Raw genomic sequence first — 19,733 nt, forward strand, 5'->3', positions numbered from 1 at the left:
GAGAGAGAGCAAAAGGAGGGAACAATATACAAAAACATAAATTAGACAGAAAGATGCAAGGCATATTTAAGAGGTAGTAAGCAATTGGTTTGGTGCACAAATAGAAGAGATAAATCAGGGCCATACTAAGTAAGTCTTTAAATGCCAAACTTAGGAATTAGGACTTTATATCTTGTTAGGTGGCTACTGAGAAATTATGAATAGTTTCTGATCTGGTAAGGTATTTTAGAAACGGTAATCAACAGATCACAATTGTTGTTGGAAGATTAACTTTGTGCATGGGAATATTGGAGGGATTTTTTTATACAAGTGATCTGTTAGAAAGGTAATAAAGTAACAGGCAACACCAATATTTAGCAACAAGGACTTAAATTGGGATGGTGGAAGTTGGAATGTAAAAAAAGAATCAGATTCATTTGAATAAAGTATCAAAGGCATATGGGAACTGATGAATCGCGGAAGTGAAGAAGAAGGAAGAATCCGGAGTGACCACCATGAGATAGGGATCTGTACAGACATGACCCTTGCCTTGAACACGGCTCTACTGAGCCGACATGCTTCCATCATCATGTGCCAGTAAAAGAGTACCAGCGCATTCTGTTCACAACGACTGACTCAACTACTCAACCAACAACCTCAATTTTCCTAGCCACTGACCTGGCCACTCAGTCTCCTGTTATACTTTACTCTTGCCTTTCAGTTTGTAATCTGGCTCTTCCTCTTCCTTAGACTGTGATTCAGCTTCTTCACCCTGGCAAAGGACTCAAATACCACTGTTCTGGCCACACCTGGTTCCCAGGAACCCCTTACCCAGACCTGTTCCCACCTGGTTTATCCTAGTTTCAAGGGCAGGACTTGGATTGAAACATACATAGAAAAAGGTCAGTCTAGAAGAGGAGCAAGTTTTGTTGTCAATAAACTGAATTTCAGACACAGTGGGAATTTAAGTTATAAGAGTTGATATGAGTAGAAATGTCTAGCTGATAGCTAGAAATATAGAAAGGGGGTCTGGACTGTATAAAAACTATTTTGGAATTTTCTAAATAGAAAGTAAAGCTAAAGCTACTGAAAAAGATCCCAGAAGAAAAATAAAGTCAAGGATAGATATTTCGGTAATTCTCCAACAAGGAGACAATGGAAAAGACAGATTAAGCCAATATAGTGCCAGAAAAGGCATGGAGGAGAAAATGGTGTGTGTTTTTAAGTGGTTATATAGTGATCAAACTTGTTGTTTCTGAATTTTAATACAGAGATGATCTCATCATGGTTTAATGAGAAATAGAGTTTTATCAAGGACACAAAGATTAAGTCTTCTAAAGAAGGTGTGATTCTATTGCTCTAAATGCTGGGCTCTGAGCCCAAATGCCTTAGTTCTAACCATGCTGTAACAAACTTACCCCGAATCATTCAACCTCTCTGCCTCAGTTTCCCCACTAACAAAAACAGGGATAATGATATTGACCTACATTTCTAAGACTGCTGTAAGGATTAATTAATGCTGTATAATGTTCTGAAGATGAAAAGCGCTGAAAATTATTAGTGGGCATTACATAACTAATTGCCTATAACACTGAAAATGTTATCCTTAAATTTTACTCAACCAATAGTTATCAAATAAATGTCCTAGCTTCCTTAGTGACATTTATCTTCAAATGTTATTAAATTATTTTAAATATATCTAGATCTTTTCTATGCTATATCATGTTATCTCATAGCATATAAAGATCTAGATCACTTCAGAAGTCTAGAACACCTTTACAACCTAAATATTAAACGTAAATATTCGGAACATATATATCTGATAATGAGCACCCACTGTAATTAGTCAATAAATGCTAAAATGTAATAAATACTTCAACTTACAAAACTTTAGATTTAACAAATAACACTAAGCAGTGAAATGGTAGGAGCAAAATGCAAAAGTAATACATGCTTATTGTTTAAAAAAATGCAAACAATACTGAAGTATTTGATGTTAAAACAAATGTGTTCCCTTCCCAGAGGCCCTCCCCACTCTGAAGGGAGCCACTACACAACATGGCAGGTGGCCTTCCAGAACTTCTTGAGGTACTTACAGTATGTCCACACCCACATTGACTTGTTTTGTATTTTAGTAAAGACAGGATTTTACTCAACAATTTGCTTTTTTTTCACTGAATACAACAGCATGGATACCCTTGTTAGCATATAAAGATTTACCTCATTGTTTTTAATAGCTACCAGATGTTCCGTTGTATACTGATCATAATTTACTTAACCATTCCATTAATGAACACAATTGTTTCTTCTTTTCATCTTACAAATAATAATACTATGAAAATATACATGCACACCTTACATTTTAATAGGTACTGCCAAACAGGCCACCAAGATGACAGTACCAATTTACATGTCCACCAATAACATGACTACCCTTTTCCCTATGTCCTCAGTAACATGGAACATTAACAAAGTTTTAAATTTTTGCCAATCTGGTAGGTGAAAAATGGATTCTTGTAGTTTTAAGTTTCATTTTTCCATTCATTAAAGGGATCAAACATCATTTCATGTATTTTTTTTAACAATCTTGTTTCTTCTATAAATTACCTGTTCCTAGCTTTTGCCCATCTTTCCATTGAGTTCTCTGTCCCATTCTCTGTGCATTAATATTAAACCTTGGTTACATACATTAGACATATTTAATTCTTTTAAAAATTTTTCATCAACTTTATACATGAAGAAAATAAGAGAACATAGAATTCACATTTTTTAAAAATTGGGCATAACACCACAGAAAACTCTCTGAACTCAATTCAGCTAGTGCTGTGCAGAGTGTCATGGCCAGGGTGATTCTTCATAGCTGCTAACAATTGGTCAGGTGATGTTATTTCTAGATGACGCAAATGGCAATAGATTCCTGTTTCAAGAGAAACTGTGCATCATACTTTCTTAAAGAGGTTAGAAGAAATTCTACGCCTAGAAAGAATAGTAGGAGTCTCCTCATTTTCCCAAAATAAATTATGGCAAAAATCTTTATAAATCTCCTGTTATACTTAAATTTGGAAAATATTTCTCTAGAGCATTGTTCAAACTGTTTAATTCACTTAGGTAAACAGATCATGTCAATTTAACATTTTCTGTACTGCAAGCAGTTTTGACATTTGGACAGTTCATCAATGGCTTCCTCATTGTGGCCTGCTTCCTCCTCTTCCTTCTACTCATTACATGCAACAAATTAAATTTCACTAATATTTAAAGATCAGTGTTGACCTTTGCATAGCCATTTTCTAGGTTCCTGTTAATACAAACATCTTGTTTGCTGATGCTCATTTCAAATATTTTGCTGCACACAATTTTCCATTATTCCAAAGAGACCGGTATCTAGTTGAAGTGCATTTTTTCCACGATTTCCAAAATAATCACAATGGCTTATATCAGGCATTTTAGGGAAAAAAGTATGCTTGCATAAGCAAATAATAACAACAACCATAAAATAATCTTTGCTCACCACCACCTCCAACATATGTACCCACTTTCTGATCTTCAAAAATATGGACTTATTCTTCTTTTAAGGATGTATCTCAACTACAACAATACAGAGACAGGGAAAACAGAAATGTGAGAAATGTGATCATGATAAGTAATTCTAGATTGTAATTCCATAAATATAGTTTTATGCTACATTTGAATATATAGAAAGAAATGCAACTTTGAAGAGAAAATACACTGAATTTCAAGAATAATTCCTACAAAGATGAGTTAAAGACAAGAGAACACTGAAATGCTCTTATCTAAACCAATGTTAACTGCCGAAATAATTTGTCAGTTTAGAGTTACTGTTTAAAAAAGCATATAAATCAAACACTATTGCAAAGTGAGCAAGAATGAAAAAAGAGATCCTTTCTCTTCAAACAGGAAAGACAGTGAAAAATCCTGAAGTGGCCCGCAGCTATATCACCTTAACCTTGTCAGATTTCACTTGTCAACACTTTGATGACAGATTGCCACCCGCTCCTCTAAAAAACAAATCCTAGTAACTGATGAAAGAGATGGCTTCTTATAAAAAGTGGAATATTATCTCATGCAACTTGATAGCTATATACTTTAAAATCTTTTTTTTTCCCAAAAGAGACTTGAAAAACATTTTCTGTGGCTTTTATGAAAACTGAGAAGCTAGAGAACCCTCCCAATGTGGGGAACTAAACGGTGATTTAAAATACCTACTAAATGGACTTTATATTCACTATTTCATTTAATTCTCACAGTAACTCCCTGAAATTGCATACTAAATTGTGTGTGTGTTTGTGTACATAAAAGTATTTTTATGAGCAGGGAATAGCAGTTTTTCCAAGGAGTCCATTTACACACCCCTGTCCTCCATCAACTCTGATGAACTCTAAACCTCTTAATTTACAGATATGGAAACTGAGGTGTAGGGTGGTAAAGTAATTTGCACAAGCTCAGTCCGCTTGCTAGAACAGGACTAGAATTCCTGTCCATGATATCTGTGTGGTGCTTATTCTACTTTACCTCCCTTTGGCTAATGCTGTGCTAAATAGAGCCTTTTAGTTAAGCTTCTGCTTAAGCACCTGAGACAGGTGTCAATTTAGGCTTGTATAATTAATCCATGGCGAAAGATATACATAGATGGAAACTATTTTCTGGCCAAATTGACTTTAATTTATTTTTCTTAAGAAAGCCCTTGAGGGAAGTTACTTGAATGACTATTTAAGGATTATTTTTAATTAGTATATCAGTAGCTCATAAGTAAACTGATGTACCTAAAACATGATTATATAATTGGTATTTCTTAGGCACTAAACAATATTCACACTATTTGCTTAGCAAACTTCATAGATAATATAAAAATAAGCTCCAACATGAAATAGTAATGCTTTATGGATGAGTGCTAAATAAATTAACATCTTCTTTTTAAGTTTATACTATATCAGAGAAGCTTTATTTCTATTTTGACTTCCCTTATTTGGTAGCGGCTCTCACTAAGTTGTCAGGCCCTCACTCTCTATGACAAGTTCTTAATAAAACGTAAACAAGCCCTAAATGCTCACAGTTTATAAGAGTTTTGTGGTGAATCTTTTTATATTGTGATTGGATCTTCCTTCATACTCTTTCTTCTCTGATTGGTTATTTTTCACCTTTAGTAATAGTATATCATAGCATTATTACTTATATAATATTTTTAGTATTTTGTTTCACTGGCTGAATGGAGAACCAAAGTAGTTCATTCACGAAAGAACAGCCTTTTCTTATTGAAACGAAGGCCTGTGAATAACCGCCAAGGTCCCCTGAGAGGGGATCAATTTCACCTTAACATATTTAACATAGGCATATATCATCAGGGCTTAAATGTTAATAATCCTTTAATGCAGTAGGAAATTATTACCTGATATTTAAAAATCAGTAGAATAAAAATAAAAAACAGAAGATTCTAGATCATGATCGTGTTTTGCCCTAAAACCCAAACAAATCATGGATTAATAAAAAATGTTTCCTATGCTTTTAAAACTATACTGTATATTTTAAGTTATCGGAGAGTAAATGGGATAATTATTTGAAAATATGTGGCAAACAATAATTATTCAATAAACGTCAGTTTCCTTTTCCTGAATATTCAGTATCCCTAGATTCTGTTTTCAATAATACCTAGGGAAAAATATTTTAATTATTTTAGCATTTATCATTTCATCTTCTGATTATTTTTAGTTTGGTTCAACCCACATTTGTGAAGCATCTACTAAGTGCCAACCAGGGGACCAGGCACCATGCTAGGCATTCAGAATATGAAGGAAAAAATACAAGTACTTGCACTTGAGGAGGGCACAACTTAGTGAGGAATGGGGGTAGTGGGAGGATAAAAACAATGAATACGATTACATCAGAGAATGGCAAATAAAACAGAAACTTGTCAGAGGAAAGAAGTACAGAAAAAGGAATTGTTAATTGTAGCATCTAATACAATCTCAATCACAAAAATAGAAATTATATATCCAATTTCAGAACCTAAGACCTCTTCAAAGAAAACGAATGACTAGCATATAACCCAGTCACATGAACATAGTGTATTTCCTCAATTCCAACATCACCATAATTCACATTTGATGGTTTCTGAAATGGTATGTATCTTGTAATCATTGTTTCTATTTAATATAGTGTTGCTTTGATATTTCTCTATCAAAACATTCTTGCTGGGAAGGGAGATCAAGATGGCAGAGTAGGAGGACATGGAACTCACCTCCTACCACACACACATCGAAAATACATCTATGTGTGGAGTCATTCTCACTGAAAACTAGAGATATGCAGAAAAGACTTTTGTACAACCAAGGCTATAAGAAGGAGCCACACAGAATCAGGTAGGAAGGGAAGAGGAGTGATCAGGTTGGGACCTGTGCCCCTGGGAGGGAACACAGAAGAGGGTGGAATGTAACAGCAGAGATCCTCCCTCAGGAGTGAGTGGTTTGAGCCACATATTGGGTACCCCAGCTGTGGGATCTGACACCAGGAAGATGAATCCCCTTGGCTGGAGGTTGGAGGGCCGGTGGGACTAACAGGAAGGCTGTAAGAAACCTAGAATCTGCTTGTAAAAAGTATGCATACAAAAGTATGTTTTGCTTACTCCCAAAACAATGTGGGGAAAAAAAAAACAGATTAAAACTACACGAGATTCTGGCCAGTTTCCCACAACCACTCCAGTGCACACCCCAGCCTGAGCCCAGTGCCTACTCTGCCTAGCTTGCTTGGCTCCACACAGGAGTGAGGGCTGCCACAACCAAGGAGAGTGCTCAGTTGTGAGGGACAGTGACAGCTCAGACCCCTCTAGCATCTGAACCAGGTGGGGGCAGCCATTACTGGCTTTCAGAGGCAACGAGCACATCAGAAGTGGTCCCAGACTCTGACTGCAGCCAGGGCCACCACAGCCCATGCCCAGACCTATACTGAGCACCCATAACTGCTCTGTTTGCTCTGAGATGCAGCTCCACACTTGGGCAAGGGTACTGGTGCTGGAAGCGGGGAGAGCACACACTCCCTGACCCTCAGGGCTTCTACTCCAGCAACTTGGGACCTGTCCCTGTCCCCAATAGGGTGGTGTTGGCCACTGAACAAAGGAGAAGCCCCAGGTCACACCTGGCTCCAGCCCCACCTCCTACCAAGGTTATAGCTGCCACTGCACCCTGGGGAAAGACATGACTTGTGCGCACATCAAATCTAGCTCTCCCGCCAAAGCCACTGGGCACACACAGATTATACAGCAATGCTCCCACATAAGGACATGCCTTCAAGACCTCAATAAGTAACTGTTTCACCTAAATTCATAGAGACAAAGGAAATTAAACAAAATGAGAAGACAGAGGAACTGGTTTACTTGAAAGAGCAAGAGAAAACACATGAAAAAAAATAATGAAAAAGAAATAAACAATTTACCAGATAAAGAATCCAAATCGGGCTTCCCTGGTGGCGCAGTGGTTAAGAATCTGCCTGCCAATGCAGGGGACACAGGTTCAAGCCCTGGTCCAGGAAGATCCCACATGCTGCGGAGCAACTAAGCCCATGCCCCACAAATACTGAGCCTGCACTCTAGAGCCCACGAGCCACAACTATGGAGCCCACATGCCTAGAGCCTGTGCTCTGCAACAAGAGAAGACACTGCAACAAGAAGCACGTGCACCGCAATAAAGTGTAGCCCCTGCTCGCCACAACTAGAGAAATCCTGCACACAGCAACGAAGACACAACGTAGCCAAAAATGAATAAATAAAATAAATAAATTTTTTAAAAAAAGAAGAAAAGAAGAATCCAAGTCACTAGTAATAAGAATGCTAACTGAATTAGGGAAGAGAATAGATGAACACAGTGATAATTTAAAGAAGGAAATAGAAAATATTTTTTTAAAATAGAACTGAAACACAGTAGCCGAAATGAAAACCACACTAGACAGAATGAACAACAGACTAGGTGATACTAGGTGAAGAATGCATAAGTGATCTGGAAAGTAGAATAATAGAAATCATGCAGTCGGAACAGCAAAAAGAAAAACAAAAAACTGGAACAGTTTAAGAGACCTCTGGAACAACATCACATGTACAAATATCCACATTTAGGGGTCTCAGAAGGCAAAGGGAGAGAGAAAGAAACTGAAAATGTATTTAATGAAATTATTAAGAATTCCCAAATCCAAAGAAGGAAACAGATATCCAGACACAGGAAGCACAAAAGATCCCAAACAAGATGAACCCAAACAGACCCTACCAAGACATACCATAATTAAGATGGCAAAAGTTAAAGATAACAAGAGAATTATTTTTATCTTTAAAGAGAGAAGCTGGGAAGAGAAAAACAAAGAGTCATATACATGGGAACCTCCACAGGCTATCAGTTGATTTTTCTCAAAAAAAAAAAAAAAAAGCAGGCCAGAAGGGAGTGACACAATATAGTCAGAGGGCTGAAAGGGAAAAACCTGCAACCTATGACACTCTACTCAGATATATTATCATTTACAACTGAAGGAAAGATAAAGATGTTCTCAGACAAGCAAAAATTAAAAGATTTCATCAATACTAATCCTAAAAGAAATTTTAAAGTGCCTTCTCTATGTAGAAAAGAAAAGGCTACAACAAGAAATATCTATAGTAAAGGTAAAACCCACTAATAAAAGAAAATATATAGTACAGGCTGAGGACCAACCACTTAAGTAAGCTAGTATAAAGAGTAAAAGACCAAAAATTGTAAAATCAACTGTAACTACAACAAATAGTAAAGAGATATATATGAAAATGTAAACTAGGCCATCAAAAACACAAGATGTGGGGGAGAAAAGTAAAAAAGGTAGATTTTAAGAACGTGTTTGAACTTAAATGACTACCAGTTTAAAACAAGTAGATATAGTTATAGTGCAACATACAGGAAACTCATGGTAACCACAAATCAAAAACCTACAATAGATACACAAAAACAAGAGAGAAAGGAACACAAACATACCACTAAAGAAAATCATCAAACCACAAGGGAAGAAACTAAAAGAAGAAAAGAACAGAGAAAGAGCTACAAAAATCAAAAAAAAGTAACAAAATGGTAATAAGTACATAGCTATTAATAATCACTTTAAATGTCAATGGACTAAATGCTCGAATCAAAAGACAGGGTAGCTGACTGGATAAAAAAAAAAAACAAGGCCCATTTGTATGCTGCATACAAGAGACTCACATCAGACCTAAAGACACACACAGACTGAAAGTTAAGAGTTGTAAAAAGATATTTCATGTAAATGGAAATGACAAGAAACCAGGGGCAACAATGCTCGTTATCAGACAACATAAGCACCTAATACAGGAGCACCTAAATATATAAAGCAAATATTAACAGACATAAAGGGAGAAATTGACAATAATATAATAATAGCGGGGGACTTTAACACTCTACTGACATCAATGGACAGTCATCCAGACAGAAAACCAATATGGAAACAGTGGTCTTAAATTGTACAATAGACCAGTTGGACTTAATAGATATCTACAGGACATTCCATCCAAAAGCAGCAAAATACACATTTTTTCAAGTGCACATGGAACATTCTCCACAATAGATCAGATGCTAGGCCACAAAACAAGTCTCAGCAAATTCAAGAGGATAGAAATTATATCAAGCATTTTTTTCTGACCACAACAGTATGAAACTAGAAATCAATTACAGTAAGAAAAATGCGAAAAACACACATGGTGACTAAACAACATGCTACTAAAAAACCAATGCATCAGTGAAGAAATCAAAGAGGAAATCAGTAAATACCTTGAGACAATGAAAAGGGAAACACAACTTTCCAAAATCTATAGGATGCAGCAAAAGCAGTTCTAAGAGGGAAGTTTATAGAGATATAGGCCTACCTCAAGAAACAAGAAAAATCTCAAATTAACAACATAACCTACCATCTAAAGGAATTAGAAAAAAAGAAGAACAAACGAAGCCCAAAGTCAGCAGAAAGAAGGAAATAATAAAGTCAGAGAGGAAGTAAATAAAATAGAGACCAAAAAAAAAAAAAAAAAAAAAAGAAACAATCAATTAAACCAAGAGATGGCTTTTTGAAAAGATACCCAAAATTGATAAACTTTTAGCCAGGTTGATTAAGAAAAAAATGAAAGCGAACCCAAATAAACAAAATAAGAAATGAAAGAAGGGAAATAAAAACTGATACCACAGAGATACAAAAAACCATAAGAGAATACAATGAACAGTTATATGCCAATAGATTGGACAACCTAAAAGAAATGGACAAATTTGTAGAAACATGCAACCTTCCAAGACTGAAAAAGGAAGAAACAGACAATCTGAACAGATGGACCATCTGTAATGAAATCGAACTTGTAATTTTAAAAAAACTCCCAGCAAACAAAATTCCAGGACTGGACAGCTTCACGGGGAGTTCTACCAAACATATAAAGGAGAGCTAATACCTGTCATTCTCAAACTATTCTAAAAACTGAAGAGGAGAGAACATTCCCAAAGTCATTCTATGAGATCACCATTACCCTGATACCAAAACCAGATGAACACTCCAGAAGAAATGACAGACTGACATCTCTGATAAATATAGATGCAAAAATCCTCAACAAAAAATGAGCAAACCAAATTTGACAATATATAAAAAAGATCATACACCATGATCAATTGAGATTTATTCCAGGGATATAAGGATGGTTTAAGATTTGCAAAATCAACCCATATGACAACACATTAACAAAAATTAACAAAAATGCAGGATGAAAATCGCACGATCATCTGAATAAGTGAAGAAAAAGCATTTGACAAAATTCAACATCCATTCATGGTAAGAACTCTCATTAAAGTTGGTATAGAGGGAACATATATCAACATAATACAATCCATTTATGATAAACCCACAGCTAACATCATACTCAGTGGTGAAAAGCTGAAAGCTTTTCCTCTAAAATCAGGAACAAGACAAGAATGCCCACTCTCACCACTTCTATTTTACACAGTATTGGAAGTCCTGGCTCCACAAATCAAACAAGGAAAAGAAATAAAAAGCATCCAAACTGGAAGGGAAGAAGTAAAACTGTCACGATTTGCAGATGATATAATACTATATACACAAAGTCTCCACCAAAAATCTATTACAACTAATAAATGAATTCAATAAAGTTTAGGACACAAGATTAATATACTGAAATCTATGCATTTCTATACACTAATAATGAATCATCAGAAAGAGAAAACAAGAAAACAATAATGTTTAAAATCACATAAAAAAGAATAAAATACTCAGAAATAAACTTACCCAAGAAGGTAAAAGACCTATACGCTGAAAACATTGAAAAAGAAAACTGAAGTTGATACCAAAAAAATGGAAAGATATCCCTTGTTCACAGATTGAAAGAATTTATATTGTTAAAATGACCATACTGTCCAAAGCAATCTACAGATTTAATGCAATATTTATCAAAATACCATGGGCATTTTTTACAAAACTAGAGCAAATAATTTTAAAATGTATATGGAATCACAAAAGATCCCAAATGACCAAAGAAATCTTGAAAAAAAAAGAAAAAAGCTGAGGGTATCACACTCTCTGACTTCAGACTATACTACAAAGCTACAGTAATCAAAACAGTATGGTACTGTCAAAAAAACAGACACACAGATCAATGGAACAGAATAGAGAGCAGAAGAATAACCCACACACCTATGGTCAGTTAATCTATAACAAAAGACTCAAGAATATACAAAAGGGATAAAACAGGCTCTTCAATAAGTGGTGCTGGGGAAACTGGACAGCTAAATGTAAAATGAAGTTAGAACATTTTCTCATATCACATACAAAAATAAACTTAAAATGGATTAAAGATCTAAATGTAAGACAAGAAACCATAAAACTCCTAGAAGAAAACATACACAGAACACTCTGACATAAATCTTACAAATTGTTTTTTGGATCTGTCTCCTAAGGCAAAGGAAACAGTAGCAAAAATAAACAAATGAGACCTAATTAAACTTAAAAGCTTTTGCAAAGCAAAGGAAACTATCAACAAAACAAAAACACAACACACGGAATGGAAGAAAATATTCACAAATGATATGACCAGTAAGGGATTAACACCCAAAATATATAAACAGGTCATACAATTCAATATAAACAAACAACACAGTTAAAAATGGGCAGAAGACCTGAATAGACATTTTTCCAAAGAAGACATACAGATGGCCAACAAGCACATGAAGAGATGCTCAAAATCACTAATCATCAGAGAAATGCAAATTAAAACCACAATGAGATTATCATCTCACACCTGTCAGAACGGCTATCATCAAAAAGTCTACAAATAACAAATGCTGGCAAGGATATGAACAAAAGGGAACAACTGTACACTGTTTCTGGGAATGTAAATTGGTGCAGCCACTAAGGAAAACAGTATGGAGGTTCCTCAAAAAACTAAAAATAGAACTACTATATGATCCAGTTATTCCATCCCTGGCTATGTATCTAAAAACTGAAAACACTAATACAGAAAGATACATGCACCCCAATGTTCATGGTAGCATTATTTACAACTGCCAAGATATGGAAGCCATCTAAGCATCCATCAACAGATGAATGCATAAAGAAGATTCTGGTGTGTGTGTGTGTGTGTGTGTGTGTGTGTGTGTGTATATATATATATATATATATATATATATATATATATATATATATATGTACAATGGCATATTATTCAGCCATAAAAAAGAATGAAACCATTTATAACAACGTGGATGGACCTAGAGAATAATATACTTAGTGAAATAAGTCAGAGAAAGACAAATACTCTGTATAAACACTTATAGGTGGAATCTAATAAATAAAACAAATTAATATAACAAAACAGAAGCTGCCTCACAGATATAGAGAACAAACTAATGGTCACTAGTGGGGAGAGGTGTGGGGTAGGGGCAAGATAGGGTAGGGAATTAAGAGACACAAACTACTGTGTATAAAATAATAAAGCAAAAAGGATATGTTCTACAGCATAGGGAAATACAGCCATTATTATCATTTTGTAATACCTTTAAATGGAGTATAACCTATAAAAATATTGAATCACTAATACAATATTATTAATCAACTATACTTCAATAAATATATAGTACTGCTTTTTCATCAGAATTCGATATTAAATCAATAGCACTTTATAATCAGTGGTAAATTAGAATCAAAGAAACATGGTATATGCCAATGCTTGAATGGTTTCTTTTGATAGCATGACCAGCTCCAAGTGAGTTGGCAACATGCACAAAATCCAGCACAGAGGACCATCCCAATAAAGATGGGGGACTGAGCACATGTACTTACCTTCACTTCCTTCCAAACCCACACTAAAATGACAATAAGGCAATAAAAAAGACAAACTCACAAGGCAAAGGGAATTAGAGGCAAGATAACAAAAATAGATATTAACAAAATTTTAGAGAGAAAAAACCAGATGGTCACAAGTACTGACAAAAGATTCAAGAAAGTGCATAACCAAGAACCTATGGAGGATGGATGACTGAGAGCCAAAGATCACATGCATTAGAACCTTACAGAGGCTCAGAAACTGGAGGCACCAAGTACTTTTGATGGAGTGCCTGTGCTCAGGATTGATAACGAGATTGTTTGGAATTCTATGTAAATAATACTTAGACGTCTAGGTGCTTTTCTCTTTAAGCATAGCTGGGCAATATTCCCTCTCCATCACTGAAGAAAAATGGAAATTGACTCTATTGAAAGGTTGTATTAGAGCAACTTCTTAAGAAAAAAGGTAACTAAGAGTAGGAAAGCTATTCTGAATAGAGGGAGAAAAGGAACTCTTGGAAATAAAAATATGAGAGTCATGTAAGTAATTCAAAAGAAGACTTGAAAGAAACTGTTTAGGAAATCTCCCAGAAGGAAAAAACAATTGCATACTTACACACACACACATACACACACGGAGTTTGGAGGATCAGTCAGACTGGTCCTCAGTCACATTATCTGACTAAGAGAGAGAAAAGAGACAATGGAAAGGAAGAAATAATACAAGAAAATTTCCCATAACTAAAGTACATGAGTTTCCAGGTTGAAAGAAATCACCAAGTACCCAACACAATGAATTTATAAAAGACTCAACCTCCAGGCACATCATCATGAAATCTCAAAACACAGGGGATAAATAAAAATCCTAAGAGTTTCCAGAGAAGAAAAAAACCCAACAAAACCAGGTCTCTCAAAAAGGATGAAAGGAATCAAAATTCTCAACACCGACACTACACTTTAGACGACAACAGGGTAATGCTTTCAATTTTTTTTAAATTTTTTTATACAGCAGGTTCTTAATAGTCATCTATTTTACACACATCAGTGTATACATCTCAATCCCAATCTCCCAGTTCATCACATCACCACCCCCACTTCCTGCCGCTTTCCCCCTTTGGTGTCCATACGTTTGTTCTCTGCATCTGTCTCAATTTCTGCCCTGCAAACCGGTTCATCTGTACCATTTCTCTAGGTTCCACGTATATGCATTAATATACCATATTTATTTTTCTCTTTCTGACTTACTTCACTCTATATGACAGTCTCTAGATCCATCCACGTCTCTACAAATGAACCAATTTCGTTCCTTTTAATGACTGAGTAATATTCCATTGTATATATCTACCACATCTTCTTTATCCATTCATCTGTCGATGGGCATTTAGGTTGCTTCCATGACCTGGCTATTGTAAATAGTGCTGCAATGAACATTGGGGTGCATGTGTCTTTTTGAATTACGGTTTTCTCTGGGTATATGCCCAGTAGTGGGATTGCTGGGTCATATGGTAATTCTATTTTTAGTTTTTTAAGGAACCGCCATACTGTTCTCCATAGTGGCTGTATCAATTTACATTCCCACCAACAGTGCAAGAGGGTTCCCTTTTCTCCACACCCTCTCCAGCATTTGTTGTTTGTAGATTGTCTGATGATGCCCACTCTAACTGGTGTGAGGTGATACCTCACTGCAGTTTTGATTTGCATTTCTCTAATAATTAGTGATGCTGAGCAGCTTTTCATGTGCTTCTTGGCCATCTGTATGTCTCCTTTGGAGAAATGTCTATTTAGGTCTTCTGCGCATTTTTGGACTAGGTTGTTTGTTTTTTTAATATTGAGCTGCATATATATTTTGGAGACTAATCCTTCGTTGATTCGTTTGCAAATATTTTCTCCCATTCTGAGGGTTGTCTTTTCATCTTATTTATGGTTTCCTTTGCTCTGCAAAAGCTTTTAAGTTTCATTAGGTCCCATTTGTTTATTTTTGTTTTTATTTCCATTACTCTAAGAGGTGGCTCAAAAAAGATCTTGCTGTGATTTATGTCAAAGAGTGTTCTTCCTATGTTTTCCTCTAAGAGTTTTATGGTGTCCGGTCTTACATTTAGGTCTAGAATCCATTTTGAGATTATTTTTGTGTATGGTGTTAGGGAGTGTTCTAATTTCATTCTTTTACATGTAGCTGTCCAGTTTGCACAGCACCACTTATTAAAGAGACTGTCTTTTCTCCACTGTATATCCTTGCCTCCTCTGTCATAGATTAGTTGACCATAGGTGCATGGGTTTATCTCTGGGCTTTCTATCTTGTTCCATTGATCTATATTTCTGTTTTTGTGCCAGTACCATATTGTCTTGATTACTGTAGATTTGTGGTATAGTCTGAAGTCAGGGAGTCTGATTCCTCCAGCTCCGTTTTTTTCCCTCAAGACTGCTTTGGCTATTCGGGGTCTTCTGTGTCTCCATACAAATTTTAAGATTTTTTGTTCTAGTTCGGTAAAAAATGCCATTGGTAATTTGATAGGGATTGCATTGAATCTGTAGATTGCTTTGGGTAGTATAGTTATTTTCACAATATTGATTCCTCCAATGCAAGAACATGGTGTATCTCTCCATCTGTTGGTATCATCTTTACTTTCTTTCAGCAGTGTCTTAGTTTTCTGCACACAGGTCGTTTGTCTCCCTAGGTAGGTTTATTCCTAGGTATTTTATTCTTTTTGTTGCAATGGTAAACGCGAGTGTTTCCTTAATTTCTCTTTCAGATTTTTCATTATTGTATAGAAATGAAAGAAATTTCTGTGCATTAATTTTGTATCCTCCAATTTTACCAAATTAATTGATTAGCTCTAGTAGTTTTCTGGTGGCATCTTTAGGATTCTCTATGTATAGTATCATGTCATCTGTAAACAGTGACAGCTTTACTTCTTCTTTTCCAATTTGTATTCATTTTATTTCTTTTTCTTCTCTGACTGCCATGGCTAGGACTTCCAAAACTATGTTGAATAATAGTGGTGACAGTGGACATCGCTGTCTTGTTCCTGATCTTAGAGAAAATGTTTTCAGTTTTTCACCATTGAGAATGATGTTGGCTGTGGGGTTGTCATATATGGCCTTTATTATGTTGAGGTAGGTTCCCTCTGTGCCCACTTTCTGGAGAGTTTTTATCATAAATCATTGTTGAATTTTGTCAAAAGCTCTTTCTGCATCTATTGAGATGATCATATAGTTTTTATTCTTCAATTTGTTAATATGGTGTATCACGTTGATTGATTTGCATATATTAAAGAATCCTTGCATCCCTGGGATAAATCCCACTTGATCATGGTGTATGATCCTTTTAATGTGTTGTTGGATTCTGTTTGCTAGTATTTTGTTGAGGATTTTTGCATCTATATTCATCAGTGATATTGGTCTGTAATTTTATTTTCTTGTAGTATCTTTGTCTGGTTTTGGTATCAGGGTGATGGTGGCCTCATAGAATGAGTTTGGGAGTGTTCCTTCCTCTGCAATTTTTTGGAAGAGTTTGAGAAGGATGGGTGTTAGCTCTTCTCTAAATGTTTGATAGAATTCACCTGTGAAGCCATCTGGTCCTGGACTTTTGTTTGTTGGAAGATTTTTAATGACAGTTTCAATTTCATTACTTATGATTGGTCTGTTCATATTTTCTGTTTCTTCCTGGTTCAGTCTTGGAAGGTTATACCTAAGAATTTGTCCATTTCTTCCAGGTTGTCCATTTTATTGGCATAGAGTTGCTTGTAGTAGTCTCTTAGGATGCTTTGTATTTCTGTGGTGTCTGTTGTAACTTCTCCTTTTTCATTTCTAATTTTATTGATTTGAGTCCTCGCCCTCTTTTTCTTGATGAGTCTGGCTAATGGATTATCAATTTTATCTTCTCAGAGAACCAGCTTTTAGTTTTATTGATCTTTGCTATTGTTTTCTTTGTTTCTATTTCATTTATTTCTGCTCTGATCTTTATGATTTCTTTCCTTCTGCTAACTTTGGGTTTTGTTTGTTCTTCTTTCTCTAGTTCCTTTAGGTGTAAGGTTAGATTGTTTACTTGAGATTTTTCTTGTTTCTTGAGGTAGGCTTGTATAGCTATAAACTTCCCTCTTAGAACAGCTTTTGCTGCATCCCATAGGTTTTGGATCGTCGTGTTTTCATTGTCATTTGTCTCTAGGTATTTTTTGATTTCCTCTTTGATTTCTTCAGTGATCTCTTGGTTATTTAATAACGTATTGTTTAGCCTCCATGTGTTTGTGTTTTTTACGGTTTTTTCCCCTGTAATTGATTTCTAATCTCATAGCGTTGTGGTCAGAAAAGATGCTTGATATGATTTCAATTTTCTTAAATTTACTGAGGCTTGATTTGTGACCCAAGATGTGATCTATCCTGGAGAATGTTCCGTGCTTGAGAAGAAAGAATAATCTGCTGTTTTTGGATGGAATGTCCTATAAATATCAATTAAATCTATCTGGTCTATTGTGTCATTTAAAGCTTGTGTTTCCTTATTAATTTTCTGTTTGGATGATCTGTCCGTTGGTGTAAGTGAGGTGTTAAAGTCCCCCACTATTATTGTGTTACTGTCGATTTCCTCTTTTATAACTGTTAGCAGTTGCCTTATGTATTGAGGTGCTCCTATGTTGGGTGCATATATATTTATAATTGTTATATCTTCTTCTTGGATTGATCCCTTGATCATTATGTAGTGTCCTTCTTTGTCTCTTGTAACATTCTTTATTTTAAAGTCTATTTTGTCTGATATGAGAATTGCTCCTCCAGCTTTCTTTTCATTTCCATTTGCATGGAATATCTTTTTCCATCCCCTCACTTTCAGTCTGTATGTGGCCCTAGGTCTGAAGTGGGTCTCTTGTAGACAGCATATATATGGGTCTTGTTTTTGTATCCATTCAGCCAGTCTGTGTCTTTTGGTTGGAGCGTTTAATCCATTCACGTTTAAGGTAATTATCGATATGTATGTTCCTATTACCATTTTCTTAATTGTTTTGGGTTTGTTTTTGTAGGTCCTTTTCTTTTCTTGTGTTTCCCACTTAGAGAAGATCCTCTAGCATTTGTTGTAGAGCTGGTTTGGTGGTGCTGAATTCTCTTAGCCTTTGCTTGTCTGTAAAGCTTTTGATTTCTTCATCGAATCTGAATGAGATCCTTGCCAGGTAGAGTAATCTTGGTTGTAGGATCTTCTCTTTCATCACTTTAAGTATATCATGCCACTTCCTTCTGGCTTGTAGAGCTTCTGCTGAGAAATCAGCTGTTAACCTTATGGGAGTTCCCTTGTATGTTATTTGCCATGTATCCCTTGCTGCTTTCAATAATTTTTCTTTGCCTTTAATTTTTGCCAATTTGATTACTATGTGCCTCGGCATGTTTCTCCTTGGGTTTATCCTGTATGGGACTCTCTGCACTTCCTGGACTTCGGTGGCTACTTCCTTTCCCATGTTAGGGAAGTTTTCAACTATAATCTCTTCAAATATTTTCTCGGGTCCTTTCTCTCTCTCTTCTCCTTCTGGGACCCCTATAATGCGAATGTTGTTGCGTTTAATGTTGTCCCAGAGGTCTCTTAGGCTGTCTTCATTTCTTTTCATTCTTTTTTCTTTAGTCTGTTCCGCAGCAGTGAATTCCACCATTCTGTCTTCCAGGTCACTTATCCGTTCTTCTGCCTCAGTTATTCTGCTATTGATTCCTTCTAGTGTAGTTTTCATTTCAGTTACTGTATTGTTCATCTCTGTTTGTTTGTTCTTTAATTCTTCTACGTCTTTGTTAAACATTTCTTGCATCTTCTCGATCTTAGTCTCCATTCTTATTCCGAGGTCCTGGATCATTTTCACTATCATTATTCTGAATTCTTTTTCTGGAAGGTTGCCTATTTCCAGTTCATTTAGTTGTTTTTCTGGGGTTTTATCTTGTTCCTTCATCTGGTATATAGCCCTCTGCCTTTTCATCTTGTCTATATTTCTGTGAATGTGGTTTTCATTCCACAGGCTGCAGGACTGTAGTTCTTCTTGCTTCCGCTGCCTGCCCTCTGGTGGATGAGGCTATCTAAGAGGCTTGTGCAAGTTTCCTGATGGGAGGGACTGGTGGTGGGTAGGGCTGGCTGTTGCTCTGGTGGGCAGAGCTCAGTAAAACTTTAATCCGCTTGTCTGCTGATGGGTGGGCTGGGTTCCCTCCCTGCTGTTTGTTTGGCCTGAGGCACCCCAACACTGGAGCCTACCCGGGCTCTTTAGTGGGGCTAATGGCAGACTCCGGGAGGGCTCATGCCAAGGAGTACTTCCCAGAACTTCTGCTGCCAGTGTCCTTGTCCTCACAGTGAGACACAGCCACCCCCTGTCTCTGCAGAAGACCCTCCAACACTAGCAGGTAGGTCTGGTTCAGTCTCCTATGGGGTCACTGCTCCTTCCCCTGGGTCCCAATGT

At 36.1% G+C, this 19,733-nt stretch overlaps 1 protein-coding gene across 4 annotated transcripts in view; it reads right to left on the reverse strand.

Moving 5' to 3' along the window:
* Window positions 1-19,733, reverse strand: part of WDPCP (WD repeat containing planar cell polarity effector) — a 548,844-nt gene that overhangs the window by 349,559 nt on the left and 179,552 nt on the right. The window lies entirely within an intron of this gene.

The sequence above is a fragment of the Eubalaena glacialis genome, chromosome 14 (genome assembly GCF_028564815.1).
Source record: "Eubalaena glacialis isolate mEubGla1 chromosome 14, mEubGla1.1.hap2.+ XY, whole genome shotgun sequence".
NCBI lineage: Eukaryota > Metazoa > Chordata > Mammalia > Artiodactyla > Balaenidae > Eubalaena > Eubalaena glacialis.